Below are 24484 nucleotides of genomic sequence, written 5' to 3' on the forward strand. Positions count from 1 at the left end.
TCAATTCAAATAGACCACATTTACTATAAATTATAAAAAATGTATATTTTAAGCCATTAATCAAAACTCTACAAGGCAATTTGTTCAGTAACTTTTTCTTTAAAGTCCTTAAAATTATTAGAAGATCCAATAGTAAACCTAACTTATTAATATATGTTGAATGTACTTACGGGGTTAGGGGAAAATAATCCTCCAAAGCACAGAGGGAGATCATGTTAATAAGCATGGCTGAATTAGCTCAAGAAAGAGAACTTACAAGACCACAATTATTCCTAATTCATGACTTTCAGATAACTTTTTTGTCGTGTTTATCCTTTTCTTTCTCCTTTTCTCCCTCCCTCCTTCACTCCCTCTCCCTTTTTTCCCCCTTCCTTCCTTCCTCCCTCCTGTACTTCTTTCTCTGTAACCTCTCTGTACTTCTTTCTCCTTCCTCTCTTTTCTCCCTTTCTCCTTTTCTCTTTCTCTCTTTTCTTCTTTCTTTCTCTTTCTTTCTTTCTTTCTTTCTTTCTTTCTTTCTTTCTTTCTTTCTTTCTCTTTTTCTTTCTCTTGCAGTAAACCAGATACAGACTAAACTTTGTGATAAAACTATCCTCTCAAGAATCACAAATTAAAATAAAGCAGAAATGTTCAAAATAACCGAAGAACCAGTAAGAATCATTATTTTATTAAGTTTGCACTGATGAACTAAAAATAGATCAAATTCAGTAAATAATCTAGTTGCTTTTCTTAGTATCTTAAGTAGGAGAATTAAAAGTAAGAAGATGTGAGAACTTACTTCTAGTTTGGAGCCCCTATAAGAGCAAAAAAAAGTGACAAGACAGAATTTTGTTTCAGAAAAGAATTACAGATACCCTAATTAAAGAGTCAACATTAGAAATAATTATGTATATTTAAGGATACACCATTAGAAATAATTATCTGTAATCAATTATCTCTAATCATAAAAATAAAGATGATAGCCATCATTAAATACAACAGCATCTTTTCCTATTTTTTTTAAGTCTTTGAGACATTGGAGTTTCTACTGAAAGCTACAATAAAAAGTTAAAGAGAATGCCAATGACCTCACATTTAGAATAAAAAGATATCTTGAGGAGAAAGTGGGAACAGTGGATCCCTACTGGCATTTAGAGAATAATTAAAGATTTTACACACTCAAATCATTCATGCGCATGAAGAAAAAGTTCCTTGGTTAGTGGTATTTTATGTTCTCACAAAGATATTGGGAAGGGAATAACAGAATGTTCCTATTTGTTAAAATTACAAAATAACACAGATCCGTTCTTGGAAAGGAGAACATACTTCTTGATGGATAGTTTATACTCAAATGACCCACAGACTAAATTACGTTTGTCTTTTTTAAAATGTAAGTTGAGGAAGACAAAGACTTTTAAATTATTATTATCGTAAAGAGATAGGAATACAGGGGTCCTGAGTATTTCTTTTTCCCAAATAAGTTGTATTATTCTTATTAGTCAATGGTTTAATTTGAATTCTGTGACTATTTTCACTGATGACCAAGGTGAAATTAATTATGTATCATTTTTACATGTGTTAAGATGAATGTATGTGGACATGTACCTGGCTCATGTCATGATCCCAGGATCCTGGGACCGAGCCCCACATTGGCCGTCCTGTTCAGCGGGGAGCCTGCTTCTCCCTCTCCCTCTGTGTGAGCTCTCGCTCTCTTTCTTTCAAATAAATAAATAAATAAATAAATAAATAAATAAATAAATAAATATTTTTTAAAAAGATGAATGTACATGGAAATATTGCTTGTGCCTATTTCTAAATACATGTCATAACAATAATCTATCAATTTCCATGAATGTAAAATAAGAATTCACAACAGAATCTAAAGTATGATTATTGGGAAAAAATAAAATAAAATACGCTTATTGGAAAATAGAGCTTCAGGAAACTTTGAAATAATTTTAATACCTATAATACTCTTTATTGGGATGTAAATTCCTTACTCAAATATATGTTAATTTTGGTTCTTAAACTAATGTGATCCTCTATGCATTCAATAGTTGCCTTGAAGTGTATGATGTTCTCTCACCAGTTGGAGTTCACCTGCCCAACTACCACACTTTTCTTTTAGAGACGTATTCATTGAAAATTGCAGTAATTGCTGTTTTCTGAACATGCACTGGGGATTTTCTCTTCTCTGCCTTTTCTTATGAATATCTATAACATCAAGAATCTGTGCTATCCAACAAACTTCAAGATCATATCCACTTCTCTTGGTCCCTTTCAGTCTCACGAGTTTAATTCATTCCTGAGAACTCCTAAGGGATATAATCCCTTCCCTACTGAAATCCCAATGACATTTTTATTGTGCCCTTCTTCTTTTATTTACTTTTCAGTGAAGTTACATGGCTTGAGTACTATCACGGAATCTTGTGATATTGGAATATATATTCATTATTAAGGGAGAGAAAGCAAACTCAGTACTAGCAAACACCATAATAAGATGTAAAATAGTATTTTGTCTAGTTGGGGAGGATGGAGAAATGCCTAGGAGTGGAATTGGTGGGTTATTTGAAAAACTTATGTGAACTTAAAATTACATACCAAACTTGGTCAAAGTAGCTAAACCATTGCATATGTTCACCAGTAACATATGAGGGTTCTAGTTTCTTCATATCTTGTCAACATTCTGTGTTGTCTTTAAAAAAAACAAACGAGCAACAACAACACCTTTCTAGTGGGTGTCAAATTGTATCTCTTATTTCTTTAGTTTGCATTTCCCTAATAAATTAAAGGTTTGTATCTTTTCGTGTGACTGCTAGCCACCCATATATCTTCTTTAGGGAAATATCTATCCAAATATTTTACCCATTCTTAAATTGGCGTTATTATTATTGTTGTTGTTGAATTGTAAGTGTTCTTTATACATTCTAGAAACAAGTCCTTTATCAAATATGTGGTTTACACATATTTTCTTTCAATTTGTATCTTCTATTTTCCTGATGGTGACTTTCAAAGATTAATTAAAAAAAATAATGAATTCCAATTTATCTTTCTTCTTTTTTGTTATGATTTGTGATTTTATTATCTAACTCTTTTTCCCTAAACCCATGTCACAAAGATTTTCTCCTGCTTTCTTCTAAAGTTTTATGGGGTTGGCTTTTACATTTGGTATGATTCATTTCTGTGTTAGTTGTTGTGTATGACAGGATGTGAAAGTCTACATTAATCTTTTGACATGTGCACATCCACTTGTCCCTGTACTGTTTATATAAAAGACTATCCTTTCCTCATTGAATTGCCTTGACACCTTTGTTGAAAATCAATTGGCCATAAATGTAAGTGCTTATGCCAGGACCCTCAATGCTGTACCATTGATCCATATGTCTTTCCTCACACGAGTTGTACTCTATCTTGCTTACTGCAGTTTTATAGCAATTTTTAAATTGGAAAGTGTAGGTCCTACAACTTTACTCTTTACTCTTCCTTTTCAAACTTGTTTTGGCTATTCTAGGTCCTTTGCAATTCTTTAATGACTTAAGGATCAACTTGTCCATTTTTGAAAAACAAAATAAAATAAACAAACAGAAACCCCTGAGATTTTGATACAGGGGGTATTCAATCTATAAATCAACTTAGAGAAAAATTGACCTGATGAAAATATTGACTTCTAATGCAAAAATATGGAGTGTCTTCATTTAGGCAAATTCTCTGGAACGTCTCGTGGAATATTTTGTAGTTTTCAGTGTATAAAAGTCTTGCTCTTCTTTTGTTAAATCTATTCCTAAGCAATTTATTATTTTTGATGATTTTGTGAATGGAATTCTTAATTTCATTTTGGATTGATTGTCACTAATTTATAGAAATACAATTGTTTTTTGTTTATTGATCCTTTGTGGGTAATCATGCTGATTTCCTTCATTAAGTTTTATTGTGAACTCCTTAAGATTTTTTACAGTAATGGTAATATCATTTGTGAGTAAAGACAATTGTACTTCACACTTTCTAATATGGATATCTTTATTTTCTGTTATTATTATTATTTTCCTTTTTACAACTGGCTACAATCGCAATTAAAATGTGAACTAGAAAGTTGTTTTAACATCTGATAAATGCTCAAAAAAACCCACTTTTTCTCTTCTATATAGAACCGTATAGTTCCCTTAAAATCACTGCATCCCAGTCATCAAGGCCTCTTCTGGCTCAAGGAATTGCTGGATTTTAATTGTTAAGACTAGAATTTTGGACACTTCCAGAAACTGGATTCTATTGCTACTTTGCATTATATTGCTGAGGAGTGAAAGGGGTTTCCTTCTTGTGTGTGTGATAAAATATACACAACATAAAATTTGCCCTTAAACTATTTTTAAGTGTATAATTCAGTGGCATTAAGTACGTTCACAATGGTGTGTAACCATCTTCGCTATTCGTTTCCAAAACATTGTCATCACACCAAACAGAAGCTATGTACCCATTAAACAAAAACTACCCATTTGTCGCTCTCCAGAGTCCCTAGCAAATATCTATTTTCTTTCCCTATTAGTCTGCATATTCTAGATATCTCCTATAAGTGGAATCATACCATGATTGTTTTTGTTTTTGACTTATTTCACTTAGCATAATGTTTTCAAGGTCCATCCATGACGTAGCATGTATTATAATTGTATTCCTTTTAAGACTGTAGACTTTGCAACTGTATGTATACAGCACATTTGTTTAACATTCATCAGCTGGTGGACATTGGGCTGGTAGTACCTTTTGCTTATTGTGAACAAAGCTTCTATGAACATTGTATATGCTTCTGTTTGAGTCCCTGCTTTCAATTCTTTTGGGCATATATACTTCTAGGTATATAATATATAATGGATAATATGGTACTTCAAGGTTTCACTTTTTGAGGAAGCACTACACTATTTTCCACAGTTGCTATACCATCTGACATTAGCACCAGCAATGCATGGGAGTTCTGATTCTTCCCATTCTATCCAACATTTGTTATTTCTCGGTTGTTGGTTTTTTAATAGCCACCCTAATGGGTGTGAAGGTACATCTCATAATCATCTTGATTTGCATGTGCTAGGGACTACTGATTTTAAGCATCTTTTCACGTGTTTCTTGGCCATTTGTATATCTCTTTGTAGAAATATCTATTCAAGTTCTTTGTCCATTGTATATTTTTTAACTTCTTAAGTTTTAGGAGTTATAACCCACTCCCTGAGTTCTCTTTTCGCTCTCCATAGCGTCTTTGATGCAAAAACATTTTAAATTAAAAAAATAACATTTTAAATTTTGATAAAGTCTAATACCAATTTTTTTCCTATTGTTACCTGTGCTTTCAGGATCATATCCAAGAAATCCCTGGCAAACCCAATGTCATGAATTTTTGCCTTTATGTTTTCTTGCCTTCGTGTGTTTTGTTTGTTTTGTTTTTTTTTTTGTTTTGTTTTAGGTCTTACGTTTAGGTGTTTGATCTATTTTGAGTTAATTTTTGTATATGGTGGTGTACATTGCATGTCCAATTTCATTCTTTTTCATGTGGATATACAAGTTCACTAGCACCATTTGTGGAAAAGAATGTCCTTTCCCCCGTTGAATTCCCCATCTGGACAAGGTCTTGGCACTCTTGTCCAAATCAATATTTCTGGGAGTCTCTATTTTATTTCATTGGTCTATATTTCTGTCCTTATGCCAGTAGAACATTGTTTTAAGAACTATAGTTTTCAAGTGTGTTTTAAAATTTGAAAGTGTGAATCCTCCAACTTTGTTCTTCTTTTGCAAGATTGTTTTCACTATATGAAATCCCTTGAGATTCCATCTGAATTTTAGGATGGGTTTTTCTATTTCTGAAAAACAATACCATTGGAGTTTTAACAGAGATTTCTGTCAATCTGATTTCTGTAGATTTGGTGTCTGCAGTAAATCTGTAGATTCCTTTGGATGGTGTTGTCATCTTAATACTGTCTTCCAATCCATGAACACGGGCTCTCTTTTCACTTATGGTTTAATCCTTCAGCAATGTTCTGCGGTTTTCACTATAAGTCATTTACTTCCATGTTAAATTTTATTTCTAAGTATTTAATTCTTTTTTGATGCTATTGTAAATGAAATTGGTTTCTCGATTCCCTTTTCATGTTGTTCATTGTTAGTGTATAGCAACAACTGTTTTTGTGTGTTGATTTTGTATCCTGTAACCTTGATGAATTTATTAAGTTCCAACAGTGTGTGTGTGTGTGTTTATGTGAAATTTATGGTTTTCTACATATAAAATAATGTCATCTGTGAACAGAGATAATTTTACTTTTTTCTTTCCAATTTGGATGCCTTTAATTTCTTTCTCTTCCCTATAATTCTGACTAGAATTTTCAATACTATATTGACCAGAAGTGACAAGGGCAGGTATCCTTGTCGTATTCCTAATCTTGAAGGAATCCTTTTTTCTCTTCCAGCATTGAATATGATGTTAGCTGGTAGGAAGGGGGAGGTATATATATATATATATATATATATATATATATATGGCCTTTATTATGTTGAGGATTTATTGAGTATTTATTGAGATCATCAAGGGTTTTTTTTCCCCATTATTCTATTAATTTTTCTAGTTCCCTGAAGTGTAAAGTTATGTTATTGATTTGAGACATTTTTCTTTTTTAATGTATGCATTTATTGTTACGAATTTCCCTCTTAGCACTGCTTATGCTGCAACTCCAAAGGTTTGATATGCTGTGTTTTCATTAGTCTCAAAATATTTTCTAATTTCCCTGTTCTTTTTCTTTTACCAATTTGTTGTTTAAAGGTGTTATGTTTAATTTCTACACACTTGTGAATTTTGCAGTTTCCTTTTTAAATTGATTTCTAGCTTCAATCTATTGTGATCAGAAATAATACCCGGACGATTTCAGGCTTTTAAAATCTCTTAAGACTTGTTTGTTGATTAACTTATATTCTATGCTGGAGAATGTTTCATATGCACCTGAGAAAATTATCCTGCTGTTGCTGGGTAGAATGACTGATTGTATGTGTCTATTGCTTTAATTGGTGTATAGTGTTTTCAAGATTCCTTATTGATCTTTTGTCTTATTGTTCTATCCATAATTGAGATTGGGAGTATTGAAATCCTCATCTACTATTATGTAATTTTCTGTTTCTCCCTTCAAATCTGTAAATGTTGCATCATACACACACACACACACACTATATATATATATATATATATACATATATATATAGCTATGAAATTTGTATATATATATATACACAATTTGTATATATATATATATATATATATACACATACATATATATATATATATAGTGGCTATGAAACAACTGAGGCTATGAAATTTGGTGCGTATGTGTTTATAATTGTTATATTTTATTGAATTGACCTTTTTATCATTCTACAATGTCCGTCTTCATTTAATAGTTTTTGATTTAAAGCCTCTTTTATCTGATATTTGTGTAGCTGCCCAGCTCTCTTTTAGTCACTATTGGCATTGACTGTTTTGTTTAACCTTTCACTTTCAAATTATTTGTGCCTTAGATTGAAAGTTTCTTGAAGATAGTATATAGTTGGATCAGATTTCCATCCACTCACCAATCTATGATTTTTGAACAGGAGTTTTAGTTCATTTACATTTAAAGTAAGTATTTATAAGGAAGGTCTTCTGCCATTTGCTATTCATTTTCTGTATGTCTAATACGTTTAATTGTCCTTAATTTCCTCTATTAATGTCTTTTTGGTTCAGTGGTTTCTTTTTGTAATGACATGTTTTGTCTCTTTCTATTTCCTTTTGTGTATATTTTATAGATATTTTATTTGTGGTTATGATGGGGATTACATATAACATCCTAAACAAATATTAAATTGGTTTTATTATTTTTTTAAACTCCAGTGTAATTAACAGTGTTATATTAGTTTCAGATGTGCAATAGAGCGATTCAACAATTCTGTACACTACCCAGTGCTCATCATTGTAAGTGTACTCTTAATCCCCTTCACCTACTTCAGTCATTCCCCCCACCCACCTCTCCTCTGGTAACCACCAGTTTGTTCTCTATAGTTAAGAGTCTGTTTATCTGTTTGTTTCTTTTTTCCTTTGTTCATTTGTTTTGTTTCTTAAATTCTACATGAGTGAAATCATATATTTGTCTTTCTCTGACTGATTTACTTCACTTCGTGTTATACTCTCTAGACCCAACCATGTTGTTGCAAAGGGCAATATTTCATTCTTTTTATGGTTGAGTAATATTCCACCGTGTGTGTATTTATGTATGTATGTATCTATCTATCTCAATAGATGAATGGATATATATATATATATATATATATCTTATATATATATATATAATCTCACACTTGGGTTGCTTCCATAATTTGGCTATTGCAAATAATACTGCTATAAACATAGAGTTGCACATACCTTTTCAAATTAGTGTTTTCATATTCTTTGGGTAAATAGTAGTGGAATTACTCATCATGTGGTAATTCTAATTTTAATTTTGAGGAAACTCCATACTGTTTTCCACAGCAGCTGCATCAGTTTGTATTCCTACCAACCCAGCATGAGTCTTCCTTTTTCTCCACATCCTCATCAATACTTGTTTTTTCCTGTGTTTTTTATTTTAGCCATTCCGGCAGATGTGAGATGATATCTCATTTTGGTTTTGATTTGTATTTATCCGATGATCAGTGATGGTGAGCATCTCTTCATGTGTATTGGCCATCTGTATGTCTTCTTTGGAGAAATGTCTGCTCATGTTTTCTACCCATTTTTTAATTGGATTTTTGTGTGTGTGTGCTGAGTTGTGTAAGTTCTTTATACATTTTGGATATCATTTGCAAATATCTCCTCCCTTTCAGCAGGCTATCTTTTTTTTATAACCTTTTAACTTGACTGAATATCAACTTACCCTCAATTGCATATGTAAATCTACTCCTATAAAGTTCAATTCTTTATTGATCTCACAATTATATCTAGTGACTTTCCACCACAACTCAAAGATTGCCTTTCTTATAGGGCAGTTCTAGTAGTAATAAACTTCCTCAGTTGTTTTTGTTTTTGTTTTAATCTGGGAATGTCATAATTGCTCACTCATTGGTGAAGGACAATTTTGCCAGATATAGAATTTTCAGTTGACAGGGTTTTTTTGTTGTTGTTATTGTTTTGGGTTTTTTTTCCCCTTTGAACACCAAATTCTACTACCTTTTTGCCTCCAGGTTTCTGATAAGAAATTGGTGGGTAATCAAATCGAGGATCCTTCATATGTCAAATCACTTCTCTATTACTGCATCTAAAATTTGATACTGTCTTTGGTTTTCAACAATTTAATTATAATTCATCTCAGTTAGGATCTTGTTGGGTTTATTGTACTTGGCATTTATTGAGTTTTTTAATTTGTAGATTAATTTCTTTCTTCCTTTTTGAAAAGAATGTGGCCATAATTAAAAAAAGTAATAATCACTCTTCCCCTTTCTCTCTTCTTTCGCTATTCCCATTTGCATATGTTAGTTTCCTTGATGGTGCCCTGGGCTCTGTTCACTTTTGTTCATTTTTTTTTCTTTTCTGCACTGAATAATTCAATTATTCTATCCTCAGGTTCACTGATTATTCTTTAAATCTGCTGTTGAACCCCTCTAGTGAAGTTTGAACTTCAGTGATTATATTTTTCAGCTCCAGAATTTCTGTGTGGTTCTCTTCTTATCATTTCTGTATGTTTGCTGATATTCTCCTTTCATTTATACATTATGTCCTGGAATTCCTTTAGTCCTTTGTCCATGCTTTCCCTTATCTGTTTGAGGCAATTTAAGATGGTTGTTTCAAAGTCTTTGTTTAGTAAGTCCACTATCTGGGCTAATGGACAGTTTCTGTCAATTATTTTGTTCCTTTGAATGAACCAAAACCTGTTTTATTGTATGCTTTGTGATTTTTTTGTTGAAAATTGGTATTTGATTTTTATGATGTTGTACTTCAGCTATTCTCTATTCCCTAGGGTTTTCTGTTTTTTGTTTGTTTGTTGTTGTTTTGATAATTGAAGGCTGTTGTAGTCCATTTGTTTTGAGACTTTAACAAACTATTTTTTTCAAAGATGATTCTTTGGTGTGTGTACTCACTCTCTCTGTTCCTTTAACTTGTGTTCAGCAAATGTTTTGACAGAGATTTCTTGAATGCCAGGATCTGAAAGAGACAAACAAAAATACACCATAAAAGAAAAAAAAAAAGGATAACCATCTCTTTTAGTCTTTACAAACTAGCTCTTTGTGGATGTATGCTTTTAGCAATTAGCTAGGTTTGTTGTGAATGAGGGAAGAGCTGAGGAGAAAGTTTAAGGTCTTCTTAGGACTTTTGATCATGTGTTTTGCCCGACGTGCACATGATTTTCTAAATTTTCCTGTATATGCATTTTCCAATACAGTTTTTGAATATCCTAATTCCCCAAAGAGTCTCACTCCAGTTTTTCCTCTTGGTTTTAGATGATCTATTGTAGATATCCACTCAGAATTTCTTACCTTTGGTGTCTGTGGATTTGTTGTCCTCGTAGCTTTTATGAGCAGTGCTGGTTGCTTTTCCTACCTATGTTCCTAGTTATATGAGATGAAGATGTGCAAGTCAGTTACTCAAGTACCTCCCAAACAAGTTAGAATGAACATATACAATAATTTGCAAATCAAGACTGCTCTGCTTCTTCCGGTTCAGGGAGAGCAACAAGTAACAGGCTTTCATTGCTCAAAATCAAGACTGCTCTGTGCTTGGAGTGAGGGAAGGAATGAAGGCTAGATACGTTAAAAACTTCCTTAACAGTTTGAAGATCGCTTTTTCTTGATTGAGCACTTCCTTGATGGCTGTAAACGTCTGATTATGTGCCAGAACTCCTACAAAGTTGGTTCCCACAGTTTCTGGTTGTTTCTTGCTGTTGTTGTCATTCTTGTTTATGTTTGAGGAAGAAGAGAATGCAGCTTCTGGATCTGCCATTTTGCTGACACCTATCTTCCAAGAATCCTCATTTTGACACATCTAGAAATCTTTTATTCATTCTCTTTCATATTCTGAGGCCTCCAGCATCTCCATAATCAAGTTCAACATTTTATGGCCATGTCTTTTTTCTTTTCATTGTTGATGGCTGGTTTCAGTGATTACATAATGTTGTTTATAAATTGCCACTCTTTAAATTTCAACAACTGTGAAAAAAAAACATAAAAAACATAACAAGTTCATTAGTTTGTTTTTATATGAGCATATATATGATAGACATTTCTCGGAACTGAAGATGTAAGTATACTTTATATAAAAAGTGGGGTTTTATGTGGTTCTTTCAAAATTCCTACTTTCCCCCCCCAAACCTGCTATTCTTTCACTGTGATTTCCATTCCAACTTTTATTTCTCTAGCAAATTTAAACATAATTATTTTAAAGATTATATTTATTTTTGCAAAATAGAGAGAGAAAGAGAGAGAAAATGCATGTGCCCTAGCTGGGAGGGGGATGAGAAGCAGGAGAGATGAGAAGCAGACTCCCCACTGAGCAGGGAGCCTGATGCTGGACTAGAAACTGGATCGCATGGACCCTAGGATAATGACCAAAGGCAGACACAACCAACTGAGCCATCCAGGCACCCAACATAATTTTAAACTCATTTTTTAAATATTACATTAATTTTTGTATTTGAGGATAGCAATTCTGTTGGATCTGCTGATACTTCCAACGCTGGTAAATTTCTTTATATGGTTTGTGTCTTTAAATCATGACTAATCCTCAGGGGTATTATTTTTTTCCATAGGTTACCTGGGTGTCCTGTATTGTAGAGTAATCTTAGAGACAGTTTTGTCTTAGCTTCTATTGTACCTCTTGGGATACACACTTTGAGATATCCATATAACAGCATCCCAAGTTAAAATAAATTCCAGCCCCAATAACTGAGTGTGGCATAGATTTACTGCTTCTACTGCTCATAGAAAGTTTTCCACACTAGAGCTTCAAAAAAGTGAAAGCCTATTTTCTTCTATTTCAGGATAGTGGAGTGGATGTTTTCTTTGCCCTTTTATGAAGTGGGCAGAACTTGTAGAATCCTAATTTTATGCAGAAGGTCTTATTGCAACTCCCTACAGTTGTTTTTTTTTTAAACCAAAAGAAGGTCCAATATTTTTTTGCTTGTTTTCTCTTCATTTCTCAAGTTTCAATTTCTATTCCAAACAGTTGAAGAGCATTTCCCATGGGAAGGTCTTTTCATTCCATTGATTAATTACATCTCACAAAAAGCACAAAATTTGTGTATGCTCCAGACATGGTTGAATAATGTCAAAGTAGAACAGTCTGTTAGTACTCACTGTGTGAGATCTGGGGACTACCCAATGTCGATAGATGAATGCAATTCATTTTTTAAAATGTATCAGACAGATACGCAGGCATCATGAAATTAATATATTTCATTCTATTTACATGTATCTTAGCTAAATGTACAAATAATGATGATATTAAATATTGTGACTCTATGATTTACTTTACTGGCCATGCATACAAATACACAGGGATGTTTCATAAGGTCAAGAGCAAAAAGCTTCTTCAGTTAGATTCCTAAACCCTTTTATCTTTTATTCTCTCTGAAAGTGGTAACATGCCTCCCCAAATTGGGACCTCTTTTGCAATTACTGAAACTACTTGGAGATTTCATTATATATATATATATATATTTTTTTTTTACTTACTATCTTGTGATATCATGTAACTTCTAACACTTATTTTAACCTTATATGTGTATGCATGCAAATCTGTCTCTCTCTTTCTGTATAGACAGATAGAATAAATGATAAATATTGAACATTAAATTTAAACCTAAATGTCCTACGTTGACTATTTCTCCCTACACTAGGAGAGTAGGGGGTTACTTTGCGGCCATTACTCTTGTCATAAGGTGCAGATTAAAGAATGATGAAGAGGTACAGAAGCAGAAAACCCAGCAGATGTTACCCCCACGTGTGGGATTTCGTTTCCTAAAACTCTCAAGTTCTATCAACTCTATTTGGCTTTTCCACTTGGTAACTCTACCTTTGGATAACTTGATGGTAGAAGAAGGTATAATTCTATCTGTATGATTCCCCCTACCAAATTTAACTGAAATATTTATTTTGTTGATATTTATGGTTGCAAAGCCTCTAACTGAATGTCGTAGAAAAAAAAAAACAAAACTACAATTGCTGATTTTGCTGCAGGTAAGAACACAGTGTCTACTAGATGCATTAAGTCATACTATCAATAAATGTGTGTGTGTTTGTATCAAGATTCTTCTTTCTTATTTACATGCCCAGTGTAAATGGGTCTTGGATAGTACAATTTAGTAGAAGTTGATATTGTCAATGTTGAATGGTTTTTAGCTACAACTTGTATAGGACTTTGACTGAGGGAGATATTCTTTCCCAATTCTTTTGGTAAGGAGAGATCGACCTGGGGGAAGGAAAGGACAGAAATACTTTGGTTTAATTCTGGGGAGATGGAGAGCAGAAACATGGGTTTCACACAAACCCGACCTATTCTAATTGTGTTTTTTCTGAGTTTTTGTCATGCTTGTCTATAACTTAGTCACATTTCACCAGTTTTAATCACACTCAAACACACACGCATATGCACACACACACGCACACACACACTATTAAAAGCGTGGGGGACTTCTCCGTACAGATGAGGACTGTAATGTTCCACAAGTCACCACTCTTAAAATAGACAATCTCTTGGGACTCTACCTTTTAATTCTCTACCTTACTCCTACCCTTCCTCTCCCATGGAATTTGACAGAATTTAACTGTTTCATGCAGAATCCCAGTAATGAATTTGAATTGCCATGATTGCAAACATCTTTTTAGATGTGCTAAGGTGGTGAGACCCTTGACCATCCTTTGTGAACATGCTTTGACACGACTGATATTCAGTTTTGTCTTACAGTTTATGGCATTTCCTACCATGTGTCAAGCGGGACTTTGCCATTATGCACCAATGGCCAGAAAAGTTTTATTCTTTCCTTTGAGAATAAGTGTGATTTCACACTAGGGGGCTTTTTTCATTATGGTCTGTACCTTAGCAGATTGAGGCCAAAGGAGGTGCTGTCCAGCATGTGGGATCTAGATGTGTGGATAGCAAAATAGTTTTCCTCCCAAAGAATTCTTTATATAAACTGTAGCTTTGTAGATTCGGTTCTAGCTGGGAACAATAGCCGAGGTAAGATAATTCGCCCTTTCCAGCCAGTGTGGAAAGCTGAATCAGTCTTGTTCTTCACATTAGGCAGTACATGAAACCCACCTGGGATCTCGGGAAAGTCTGCTCCACACTCCCACCAGGCTCCGTTTTGTTTTTCTTCTCCCACTGCCAAACCTCTGTGCACTCCCGAGGACATTCAATCTTTCCAGTTTTCCCACCTGTAATGAAATATACAAGTGTAAGAGTCCCATTAAAAGAACTCCAGTACAATTGCTCCTCAACCATTACGTTAAACCAGTTGAAAACCCAGTTAAACAGTCTCATCAGAGCTGGTCACTGAACCACAAATCTGGAAGCAATTTTTTTTTCTCATAAATGCCATTACACAGATATGCTCTTGGATGTTGTCAAATATAAATTATCAATGGAAAACAAGGCAAATAGCATTCACTTGACAGTGAACGTCCCGCGGGTTCATTTTATACCCACATATCAATGAGAGAGTCTTTCATAGCAACGTTTCCATGACTGGTCTCAGCCCATCGCTCCTCTGGCTGCACAGGACTTGAGCAGTCCTCCGCGGATAACGCCACACAATTACTGGAGTATAATTCCAATCGCGTTTTATATTTTTTAAGGGAAGTTGGAAATCAGAAATACAACCTGTGAGGCCAAGTTTAGGCTCATACAGACTTCTAAAAGTGTAGGGTTTCAAGAATGGTTTTATAAGAATCATTAACTTTTTAAAAGGCACCAGTTTCCTTCTGTCATTAATGATATGCGTAACAGTTTAATGTAATGCTACTTTTAATTATCACAGCCCTTTCTTTTAAATATCAAATTTCCCTCTCTAAACTGTCCTGCGTTCTCTTTAGAGTCTCATCTGTCACTGTAAATGCCATCACTTTATTCCTCCTTTAGAGGCAGTGACAGGCTCACTCTTATCCCAAGCTTTATCTCTTTTTCCATCCTTTATTGTACTACAAAGATCCCTTTTCCATAGTTTACAGCTGTATCCGCTTTCCACACGTGGCAAATGATTGCCTCGGTAAAGGTATTTTCTGTTTCAATCTTACATTTTCCCAAGGGAGAACAAAAGGGACAAGCTTTCTGGAGTTGGTTTCACTGAGAAAATTGTTTAGAATTGCCTCATTCCTCAGCAGATTAACGAATGCATACAATCCCAGCTTAAGTGCTATTGTACTGCACAATTTGTCCATTATACTTTGTCCTTTCCATTTAGAAAACCCCTCACCAATTAAAGTAATACAGCCTTCCAATACCTGCTCCCAATTAAATCTGAGCTGTATTACCTGCCCCGTTGCAGCTGGTCACAGAGTCCTACCACTTACCCGCATTCATTAGGCCTGTTCATTATCAAGGGGATGGTGGCAGGAATTCAAGCCCCTGCCTTTCTTTTAGGGCTCACCGAAATTATCAGCTTTCCACCCAAGGCCCCAATAAGGACAGGATTAAGTATAAGGAGGAGGAATTCATACAGTAGCAAACTTACATTGTTTCTCTTTTGCTCATGTCCTCTCTACCTCAACACATCAAAAAGATACAGTACAGGTACAAAAAAACACTCATCTTAATTAAAGGATCACTTTTCCCTCCTTTTCCAGCCCAAAGCGTACCCCCCAGCTTTGTTCCTCTGTCTTTACTGCCCTCTGCCTTCAAGTCCTTTCTTCAAGACCACAGTGAGAACCATAAAGAAAGGCTCTGAAAGTGACCAAGGAGCCCACTTACTGCGAGCTTTGTCATTTAAGAGCAGGCTTTGCTAGCTTCAGGCTGGACTCCATTTTTGAGAAGTGTTATTTTTCTGCTCAAGGCTCAAAGCGACCCTGAGAAAGGAGGAGGCTGTGGATGGATGGAAGGGAGTGGGGGCTGGGACTTAATTACTACCCTGGCATTGTTGTGCGGGTGGGGTCCCCCAGATACGTTTAATGGACTCAGTACAATAAACAAAAATACACAACCAAGGCTCTTTACTTTCATTTTGAAGAAGGAAATATGGCCATGAATTCCTCGGGAGCTCGATTAGTTTTGTCACGATTATTGGTCAGAAAAAGAAGAACAAGTAGGGGGAGTATGCCAGGGAGGGGGGAAAAAGTCACACATGAATGAGAAGTATAGGAAAAAGCAGTTGAGAGAAAGCACAAGCTAGCTGCCCAGGGTGACTGTGGGGCCAGCACGATTCAGGTCCTGTGTCTGCTGGCAACGTAAAAAGTCATGGAGTCCAGAGCAAGACATACTCCCTCGGCTGGGAAGAGAGCAAACCTGAGGGTTGGCTCAGCTACTGGTGGCCCTCAGGGGCACGAGGGGTTCACGCGAGGCCCTTGGTTCCCTTCATAGGAGCATCCAGAGCAAATTCCATCCATCTTATCTGGAGAGACAAGCCCATGATCTTGCACCAGAAAGTCCCTTCGAAGAGCAATCATTATTATTTTTTTAAAAGATTTTATTTATTCACTTAGAGAGAGAGCATGGTCTCTCTCTCTCTCTCTCTCTCTCTCTCACACACACACACACACACACACACACACACACACACACACCAGTGGGGGAGAGGGGCAGAGGGAGAGGAAGAAGCAGACTCCCCACTGAGCAGGGAGCTGGACTCTGGGCTCCATCCCAGGACCCTGAGATCATCACCTGAGCTGAAGACAGAGCAAATGCCACTCATCTTATCTGCAGCGACAAGCCCATGATCCCTCACCAGAATGTCCCTTTTAAAAACATTTAAATAAGAGATGGGATATATGTCCTCTCCCGAATTCCTAAATAATCCCTCATTCTTTAGTCAGTGACATTTTTAAAGGACTTCAGGCCCCCCCGTGCCTCTAATGAGCGGGCACTGTAGGGAAAGCCTGAACCTAGAGAGACTCTGAACAATCACAAAAAGCAGATATATGGTGGGTGGATAAGCAGTGAAAATCCACCCTTCGCAATTTTGGGATCGACTTTACTCTAAGTCTTTATTGTATACATACAAATCTTATCAATGAAAAGCACCGTATGCATATCCGTGACTTTTTTTTTTTTCGTAAGGGGGGAGGTTGTATATTAGTGTTTTCCTCTCAATTAACTTCTAGGCAATTTTCCCAGCTAAATGCATAACATCTTTGGCAAGATGCCAAACAAAACCTTAAGACCCAACACTAAATTCTGCACTTATACAGGCAGCTTAGATTTTCACGCGGTGAACTGGAAGCATGCCAGCAACTCCCCCTATAAACCCAGCAGTGGGAAAGCTATATATTTTTTTATCAAGAAACTCTACTTTAGATTTCCAAGACCACTTGAAAATTGCACTATTTTAATGTGCCTTTTAGACAAAATAAAAGAAAGATTTAACCTGCTATTAAATTAACCCAATTAGCTATTTATTCCATGTAACCTTACACTTTGGATGATGTTAAATCAAATAAACTGGCAGTGAATGAATTTTTTTTAGTGAATTATGGAAACTGCAAGATGCATCCTAGACAATAAGTTCTTCTGTCTTTTTCCTTATCCTTTTCACTCTGACAAGATTATCAGAATACTTGGATTTTTTTTAATTTGCTTTTTTTTATATATGAAATGGAATTACCCAGGATACAGTGGAGCTGAGGGATCCAGGAGTAGTGGCTGGGAGAATTAACAACTAAAGGAAAGCTAATCAAATAGAAATTTACACAACAGTCATTCCTTGGAAGGCTTGCCATCAATCCCTCAAACTTTGCCTTTTTGGTGTGGTTTTATTTGTACATTCCATTCAACACATGTGTTCTTCCAATAATGTAGTACTTTTCAAAGGCTAACTGCAGTCAGGCTGCTTTGGATCTCAGTCAAGTTTTGTTGATGTTAAATTTAGAACCAAACTCTACGAGTTGGAGTTCATGTCCAGTGGGATCTAAAAGTTGAGGTAAAAAACACTTTTGAGAACTTGTGTAGTGTCTGATAAACCTCTTTCAGCACTAAAAAGCTTTTGGAAAACAACATTTTGACGATTTAAGAGGCAGTGAACCAGAAACATATGGATTAAGTTTCCCCTGAAATACTCAGGGGTTTAAAAATTAAGGGGGAAATGCCTGGCCAAACAAATTTTGCTGAACCAAAAAAATGTGCAAGACCGTCCAAGACAGAGTGCCAAACCCAAAAGTACTGATGAACTCTCTTTCTTTAATATTAACCATTACTATTATTTTTTTTATCTTCATGTGACAAATCCAGAGGTTTAAACACATCTGGAATGGGTTCAGAGAATAGCAGGTCACATCAAAGTGATTTTGCAATTTCAAAAACAAATAATAAATCACAAGCAAACAACACTGTGAATTTGTCTCCATAAATTTGAGAGCCGGGATAGTCTGGCATGTACTGGCACACAGTCGCACTCATGGCAGTGGTGCCCAAGGTCTCTTAAGCTGGTCAGGGTGCTCGCAAAAACGGTGGGGCTCTAGTTAGAATGTGGAAGCACAGGCACCCCTTGTACAATGGTCTACGGCACCAGTTTCGACCAGACAGACAGACCGAAGACAGATGGTAGGCACCAGTGGAGAGTTGGACATAAAAATATGCAGAAAGATGATTTCCTAGGTCAGCTCACTAAACTTTGCCACTTCAAGGCTTTGAAATCTGCCAAAGAAGCTATTAAGAAGACACCGATCCCAACAGAAGTCTTAATGTTTATTTTTTGATTGTCAACAAATTCCAGGATCCACACAGCGGCGACTCCTGCCTATTTGACCCTTAAGTTGCTTTTAGCAGCAACACAAGGCTCCCATTGCACAGAGCAACAACAAAATAGCACGACAAACATCAGAGTGAAATAAACCATCCTAACGATCTTTCCCACTGTCTTTTTCTATATTTGTCATCCGTTCCCTCAAACCATGGTTAGAAGGAGGCAGAGTCAGTGCCATGTTTGGCAGATCCAATCCTGGAAAAACCAGAAGGAGCATACACTCTGAAACTGAGGACGCTGGGGGGCAAGGATAAATAAAAAAGGCTGAAAGGATGGAAGGAAGGAGAGAGGGAAGGAAAGAAGGAAGGAAGAGAGGAAGGAAGAGAAGAGGAAAGAAAGAAGGACAAAAAAAAAGGAAGAGGAGAAGGGAGGTAGGCACTCAGTATATGTATACTACTAAAGAAAAGGAGAGTATAGCCAATTTGATAAACACTTGCTGTACATTTCATCACATGATACTCTGCCATTGATTTATTTCAGTGTTTACATACCATTTTTCAAGCAAGTCAATTATAATTGCACATGATGTAATGGTGGTAGAGGTGATGGTAATGGTGGTGATAAGAAAGATCAGCATTTAGAAACTTTAAAACTCTCTCTAAGCTAGAAGTGACAGTTTGATGGGGAAAAAAAAGAGAAAAAAGGAAAAAACTCCCTTTAAATATTTTGGAAGAGCCATAAGAGTCATTTGACATTTAAAAATACATTTAAAGATACAGCAGCAGTTAACTAGTTGACTATGGAGAACTGATATTTAAGAAAAAAATGTATTCATGCTGCTGAAACATCACAAAATCCCTGCAAAACTCTGAATGTATTTATAAAATTAACTGTACTCTCTATGGTCTACTTTACATGAGACCTTTGTGTCCACAGACGACAGTGACTGCAACAGAAGATCTTACACTATTGCTAGAATAGGAAATTAATATCTGTTTGAAACTCTTGGAAAAGTGGAAGAGGGGTGATTTTGTTAGAGGATGAATTTCTTAAATATGTATTAATGAGTCAATTGGCAATTGAAAAATAGTTTAACATATCTTTCTTTCTGTCTTTTAACTAGAAGAAAAAAGTTTTGTTTTTTTTTTCCTTCCATAAGGGCAGTCTAGGAGATTGGGCATGATTCATTCTGCATCTTATTACCCCCCTGAATTTGTGTCTATTTATATATAAATTAGCATAATTTGACTTAAACTTCTATTACTTTGTAAAAGAGTTATTTCACATATTTCTCACCACAAGCAGCACTAGGCTCTGAGAAAGAATTTTCTGCTGGGAAGAAATAGTCAAGCTTGTGTTTACACATAACTTCACTCCAACCTGTATAATCCAAAATTGCAGGGAAACAGGCTAGAAATATAACTGTATTTGCTCAAGCGTCTTTAGAAGGATGCTTTAAAATATAATTTATTAGGAAAAAACATATTGGATTTTAAGCACACTCGCTTTGATTTAAAAGGCATTTTTAAAGACCTGCGTCAAGCTTCTTTGGAAACCTGCTTGCCCACTGACAGGGGGGGACCTCCTCAGGAACCGAATTTCTACCTGGTACAGCATGTGGAGTTACGGGTGACGGACACTGTAGCGTGAATGTCTTTGTCCAGACCATGAATTCTTAGAAATCAGGAATTATCTTCATTAGGAATGAAAAGAGGTACAACATTGAAATACACCCGTGTGTTCGTACATACATACATACAAACATACGTATGTATATAAAACCTGGAAGCTTTTCAAGTCTGGAATTAGTGTCAGAATCCCAGGTGGGGAGGCAATGTCAGAAAGGCAAAACCAGAATTTCTGATAAGGGTAAATGAAGGATGACATGGAGTTCCCAAATCCAGCCACAATCAGAAACCAGAGAGGAGGCGTTACCCAAACTTGAATCAGAATCCAAAGTCGGGGTCAACAGGCACATGAAGGGGTAAGCCAGGGAGTCCACACAGGTCAGGACATGGGGACAGCCGACCGCCACTGATCAGCGCAGGGCTCCTGAGGCTTCGCGGGGAGAGAGAGTGAAAGAGAAGGCGAGGCTGGAGATAAAAGGCAGCCCGGAAACCAGGGCTGGGGGTGGGGTCAGCAGGTTACCGTGCCCTCATCAGTCAAGGTCCACACCTGGCAGCCAGGCCCCAGACCCTGGCAGGCTTCCGCTCAAGGGGAAAACCTTCTACAGTGAACGGGGTGGCAAATAATGCAGATCTGGGCATAGAGAGCTCTTTACGCAGCTATTTGTTTATTCAGAAGCGAGTCATTAGTAAAAGACTACTAACTACAAGGAAAATGCGACTTGCTCCTACGGGGGCCATTTCTTTTTTGTACCGTTACTACTGAAAAACGAAGACTTCCAGGAACTGGGCGGGGGGTTGGGAGAAGATACTGTAACATGCGCATTATTTAAAGACCTGGTTCTCCTGTCTTTGTACTGATCTTTCTGCTCTTTTATTGATTCATGTCTCAGTGTCCAAACATAATCTTGTCTTTTTCAGCAGAGTTCAAAGCAGAGGAGATGCTATCTCATCAGTTTTCATAATTTCCATATGATTCACCATCTGGCTCTTCCGTCTCCGCGCGAACCTCCCGCCGGAGCGCGGCACTTGCTGCACCCCCCAGCCACACCTGTGGCTCCTTCCCCGCCTTGGAATCTGCACGTGCTCTTCTCCCAGCCCCGAAGCCTCTTCTGTCTCCTTACTCACGCACTGCAGAGTCACTGAGACCAACCCACGTGCCCAGTCTGCGCTAGGGCCTGATAGGACAGCCAGGTGACCTCGGGAGTTCGCCTGTTCCTCGTGGCACTGACCTTCGTCAACCAGAGCTCATTGCCGCCTGGCTTTGGGAAACGTACTCCGCTTCCTCATTTTATATTTGCCACCCCTCGCAAAGGTCATCACAGGAGGAGGAGGGAGGGTACATATATTTATATTTAAAACTATTTCACCGGAGTCTGTATTTTAATTAGTTATCTGCCTGTCTCACCACTAGGAGATGAGTTACACCCATCCTGTCTTACTGAGCCCTATACTGGCTCAGAGTTTTGGGCATTGAAATTATTCAATTGCAGTATCTCTTTATTAAATGAATGGTTGATGGATAGTTGGACCGGTGGACAGACGGGTGGATGGATGGACGACTATATGGACACATACAGTTGAATATTATGCCTTTTTGTTCCTTGAATTCACCATGCATCGCCCATCACTGTTCAGTACATTACTCGGCCTTCTTTCCTGCCTCAACCTGGAATTAATGACTTTTTAATTTTAGCCGTACTTCCTTACCAAACAACAAATACAATCGTTCCTCAGGTACTTTGTCATAGAACGGCTCACGTTCAACATGACTGGCTATGTAATAATTTTCTGCTTGCGCACTAAACTTTTCTAGGGAGTAGGGGTATGTATTTGTTAATCTAACAGTGTATTAATTTAATAATGAACAACAGTGCAGCTGTCAAAGGAGGGCCTGAATCGTGGATTGAAGTATTTTTGTAAGTTTACGAAAAATACGTATATATAAAAATACATATACATAAAGGTCTCTTAAGCATTTATGGGGAAAGATACAATAATGGATGATATTTATAATTAAATGTGCCTCCAGTTTGCTTTGGTTATATAAAATTAGTGAATCTGAATTATCAATTTTATATCTTTAACTTTCTTTTAGAGATATTTCAAAATGAATTTGTGACTATCTTTGTATATTTAAAATTCATATATAGTTGATATTCATATTTTAGTAGATTCTATGTGGAAAATGGAAGTTTGCTCTATCATGTTTTGACAATTTAAAAAATTCATTTCTCCATCCAAAAAATCCTTGATACAGTAGACTGATTCTGGCACAGGTATCATAATTCAGAAATGTGTAAAAAAATGCTGAGAGAAAGGCATATCTAATATCACCGTCCTAACACATTTGATTTAGATATAGTATCGCCGAGCTCATTATAGCAGGCCCTATACTATAATTATATTACACACATTTTAAATTATCATTATAATTTAAGTCTGCAATTTTGTTTGGGGCTTAGATTTTCCATATTTGTTCTCACATGTGAATCATTTAAATTGTTCAAGTAGAATCTGTTTAGCTATTTTGAATTATATGAATGAAAGAAAAAAATACTTTCTCTTCAAAGCAAATTAAGATATTTGGGGATTCAAGTGAGACTGTCTGAATTTATAAGCCTGAAAATTTTGGAGTCAATATGAATTTAAAAATATTTCCTAATTTCCCTCAAACACAATTTAAAATTATAAATGAATTAAGTCTTTGATACAAGTCAGACAAAATGATCAGTGTATGTAGTCATTTTAATTTTGCTATACCAAGAATATTGAAGCTAAAATAGACATCGTAAATTATTAAATAATTTTAGATTTTTTTTCTGTTACTGTACCATTTCAGGGTGTACACGTACAGGGTTTTTAAAAATCTTTACCATTTGGACATGGCATTCAGAGGAACAAATTAAATAACTCTATTATTGTTCCCTTTATGTTTGATGTATAAATATATAAAAATGCAAAAGTCAAAATTTGCCAATCATTAATTTTCTCTGAACAGTTTCTGTGTTACTGGTAGCTGGAGCTTTAATTGGAGACCTGGATATCATCAGTCCTTTAGACCCTGCATTCACATATTTATACTTTGTGAAGAAATTTGGCAAACATTCTGAACAAACAGAAAAAGATTTAGGCTGAGGTTTTAAGGAATGGAGCCTTCTATCATCTTTTCTAAAAATGACTTGAAGTATACGCTTTCAGATACTTTAAAAAAAAAATCACTTAGACCATGTCTACACTCACCTTATTTCGCGTTTTTAATTTCATAATGCAATAATCCTCGTATTGTTTTTTTCCCTTAAACGTTCACCTTTGGAAGTCAGCAGAGAGACATAATGATCAGCCTGGATGTTTTACTCCTAATGATGTAAGTATATCAAGTTGTCATAAAAGTCACCATATTAAAATTTGATCTCCTGACATTTATAAAACAACAGCAACAACAAAGGGCCACTTGTTTATGAAGCCCTGCAGACTCACAGAAGCGGCAGGACCTCTCAGCTTCTGTAGGTCTTCAGAGCCCCCTGTCTCACCTAGACCAAGCAGAGATGGCTGACAAAGCTCCCCACACATCGGCCGGTGTCTCCAAAGGAACTGGGGCTGCAGCTGCAGTGGACACGGGGGGGNGGGGGGGGGGGGGGGGGGAAGGGGAGGAAAAAGGAGACCAGATAGGATTATAGAGAGGGGCTCCTAACAGTTGGCACCCTGTACCCTCTGTTTCATCTTTTTCTTCCATATTATTAAAGAAACTTTATTAACTGCCTCGTAGACAATAGGACACATTTCTGTGTCCTAAACACTCCAAAAAGCAAGGAGCCTGCAGAATTTTCATTACTGGTCATGAAAGAGGAAGGGATGTGTTCTCATGAAAGCTCTAAAATTAATGCCCATTCAAAAATCCTCTAACCCAAAAGTAAGTAGGTTTGCCATGTACAGTGGGCCAGCATTATTTGGAAAGATTTTATACGTCGCATGTCACAACAGGGGTTCTAGTGCAACCTGGGAAGCAGTTAATGTAGATTTAAAAGC

At 36.2% G+C, this 24484-nt stretch overlaps 1 long non-coding RNA gene across 1 annotated transcript in view; it reads right to left on the bottom strand.

Moving 5' to 3' along the window:
• Positions 1-8738: 8738 nt before the first annotated feature.
• Positions 8739-24484, bottom strand: part of LOC117801769 — a 181793-nt gene continuing 166047 nt past the window's right edge. The window contains exons 2-4 of the long non-coding RNA XR_004624485.1: positions 14261-14376; positions 10483-11151; positions 8739-10150 (exon numbers count right to left, since the gene is read on the bottom strand). This is a non-coding gene — a long non-coding RNA (uncharacterized LOC117801769). The remainder of the gene's footprint in view (positions 10151-10482; positions 11152-14260; positions 14377-24484) is intronic.

This window comes from Ailuropoda melanoleuca, chromosome 4 (assembly GCF_002007445.2).
Source record: "Ailuropoda melanoleuca isolate Jingjing chromosome 4, ASM200744v2, whole genome shotgun sequence".
Lineage (NCBI taxonomy): Eukaryota > Metazoa > Chordata > Mammalia > Carnivora > Ursidae > Ailuropoda > Ailuropoda melanoleuca.